The sequence below is a fragment of the Grammomys surdaster genome, unplaced genomic scaffold, assembly GCF_004785775.1.
Source record: "Grammomys surdaster isolate TR1022 unplaced genomic scaffold, NIH_TR_1.0 143, whole genome shotgun sequence".
In the NCBI taxonomy this organism is placed as follows: Eukaryota; Metazoa; Chordata; class Mammalia; order Rodentia; family Muridae; genus Grammomys; species Grammomys surdaster.
Genome location: NW_021604601.1, coordinates 6,388,846 through 6,392,080, shown reverse-complemented (window position 1 = coordinate 6,392,080; position 3,235 = coordinate 6,388,846). Strand labels below are relative to the sequence as shown.

The 3,235-nt window shown below is 39.9% G+C and overlaps 1 pseudogene; it reads right to left on the bottom strand.

Annotated features, from left to right (window-relative positions):
- Positions 1–1,089: 1,089 nt before the first annotated feature.
- LOC114618550 lies at positions 1,090–2,128 on the bottom strand (annotated as a pseudogene).
- Between the last annotated feature and the right edge of the window lie 1,107 nt (positions 2,129–3,235).

Sequence of the window (3,235 nt, the reverse complement as noted above, 5' to 3'; positions counted from 1 at the left end):
ACACCACCTAATTGTGACACTCCCTTGGCCAAGCATATTCAAACCACCACAGACTGTATATCAGTTTGAAGATTTTTGATTGGGGTTGTATTGAACATATTGACAATTTTGAGAAAATTGGTATCTTGTTGTCTGACTCATGAATATTCTTACCTCTGTCTGTATCTAAATAATCTCAATTTCCTTTATCATATTTGCAATTTTAACCATAAAGTGTGCACATTGTCCATGGGACTTATTCCTAGGTAACTAAATGTTTCATGTTGTTGTAAATTGCTTGAAAAAGATTTTATTTTTCATTTCTTTACCGTAGATATGTACAACTGATTTTCACATAATTAGGTTGTGTCTGCTTTTTTCATTTTAATAAACCCTTTCATAGACTATCTTAGGCTTTTTCTCATGTGCACACACACAATCTATGAATGATAACAGCTTCTTTTCCAAGCTCAATAACTTCAATTTATTTTATTGATGGGTTGCATCAGGTGGGACATTTGGTATTGTGCTCAGTGGTGCTAGAATTGTTGGCCTTGTTCCCAATCTTGGGAAAACTCTCTCAATACTCCACATTAACTGTGGTGTTCGATGTAGATCTTTTGTGGCTGTTCCTCATGAGACAAAATAATTTCCATCAGGGTCTAGCTTTGAAGCAGCCACTCTGCCCCTTTTTTTATTTATTTGAATGGCTCTTTTTTCCCAGCTTTTATTATTGACTCAAAATGTACAAAGTCTAGGAAATTATATGCGGCACTCTAACAATACCTTATACCCAGTGACTAAGAGAAACAGCAACCCTCACTGGCAGCTTCAATGACTAAGACTCACATACAATCAGTGAATTTTCCAGTACAAACCAAATGGGTAAATTAAAACTAATTATTATTTGTACAACAGCAACAGGTCTTATCTCTACTGCTTGTATCTAATGGAACCCATTACCGCTTGCTTAATCTGACATCAGAGTGCTTTAGTGAGTGACTACATAGAATGACAGCTGAGGCAGGAGTGTTCACCCAAAGGATGGTGGCTTCAAGCAGGCATTCAGGCGGTCCGTGTTCCAAGGCGCTTATAGAATTCTCCAGACTCTCAGATATCGTACATCTCCACTAGGTAGGCTTTAGGCACCAAGGCAATGGTTCCCTTTATTTCTCCTACCCACCAGCCATACCTATTGTATTCCTTGCTAAGAATGTATATCTCCAGGATTAAAGGACAACTTATCAGAAAGAGCTTCAGTACAGTCTCACAAACGCTGGTAAAAATGAGCATAATCAATGCTTTTATCTCCTGAGGTGTGATGCATACTGCCCCGACTCCCTTTCCCTTGCTTGTCCATCTTTACTGAAGTAGTGTCCTCTTCCTCCTCTGGAAGTTCTTCGTCAATTTCATCATCTATTGGTTGGTTCCTTTGTGAGTTGCTGACCAGAACAGGATGATCAACGTCTTCGTATACTTCTCTTTTGTCGGGAATAACATCAGATCCCGAGTCTTGTAATACAAATTTCAGCTGCTGGACCCATTCCTCAGCATCTTTGGCTGCAAACTGATAGATACGTTTATTGGGAGCGGAGATTTCAAAACAGCAATCTTTCTTTCCATCTTTCCTAAGGGAGTTGTTCATTCTGACGTCATAGCCATCTACTGCAAATTCACCTTTCTGTTGTTTGTCTTTATCACTCCCATAATAATAGAACACTGTTTTGCTGAGAGCACACCACCATTTCTGCCATCCAAACCCCAGAAAGCTGTATCTTTTCTGCGTTTTTCCAGGTCACCAGCCTTTATGACAAAAGGAAGGTCCTGGGCTGCAATAGAGGAAAGTGGTTTCCATCAGCGGGGCCGTCATCTTTGTCATAGCACTCTGAGCTAAGGAAATCCTGTCTGGAGGCCCAGCAGGAGGGTCATCATATTCATCCCCCTCCTTGGCATCACCTTTGTCTTGAAATACCTGTAGATAGACTTTACATCTTTTATCTTCTTAATGACAGATTCTCTCTCTTCCTTCACTTTCTAGGGTAAATTTTCTCCTTTCGGTGTGTCTGCCACAAATGTTTCAACATCTGCCAACAGGTTCCTAATTTCCTCAGTGAGGGCCAGGAGAGGAGGTACTACTGGGGTTGGGCATGGTAGTGGCTTGGACCTAGACTCACAATAGCGGTCTGAGTAAACACCGAGGGGCTATGACTCCAGACATGGCCTGGCCAAGACTGCCAACAAGAAGTCACTGGCTCTGCAGCCAGTGGTCGCTGGATGCGGGGAGCCGGCGCCCCCCCCCCCCCCGCGGGGGCCCCCCCTACTTCGTCCCCCCTGGGAGACAGGGCAGGTCTATTGAATGGCTCTTAAAAAACTATTTTTTTTCACACAATGAGATGGCTATTGACAATGAAGCACGTTATTTGCTGGCCTGAAAGAAAATGCCATGGCTTTTCTTTCTTCATCTTAGGGATATGTACTGATGGTTTTCAGAAGTGAAATGAATCTTATGCCTCCGAAATAAGCCATATTTTGTTTTATGTATTTCTGGATTTCCTATTCTAATATTTTACTTAAAATGGCAAGTCTGTGTTTATGAGGGATGTTGATAAGTACTTGTGACTTCATTGGGTTTGGGTTTGGTAGAACTGAGCTCATAAAATGAGCTAAGAACTAGTGTCTCTTCTTTCGTATCCAGGTGTGCATAACTGGGACTTCATCCCCATTTAGTGTTTGACAGAATTTCTCAGGGAAGAGTTCTTGTTGGACAAATTTAAATTATTCATTGAATTTTATTTAAAAGAGATGTTACTTTAAAATGTTATTTTAAAGAGATGTTTGGATTATATGTTTTCAATAAGTGACTTTAAAAAGATATTTTGCTAGGAATTTATCTATTTCATGTTTTCAATATTATTGGTATAATGTATATATGTCCTTTTGTGTAATGTGTATATATATGTATATATACACACATATATGTGTATACACACATACATACATATATATATATATATAGTTTATTTTTGTTGTGTGTGTTTATCATACGTGGTTCTGGGGGTACAAGCATGACAAGGCATGTGTGTGGAACTCAGAGGAACCGTAGTAGAGAGGGTTCTTTCTTCTGCTTTTATGTGTGTTCTGAGTGGTGAGTTCAGATCCCCGCCCTTGCACACCAAGTGCCTTTACTTGCTGAGTCATTTCACAAGACCGTTATTACATTTTTAAATGTTGGTAAGATCTGTAGTTAGGTCTTCTT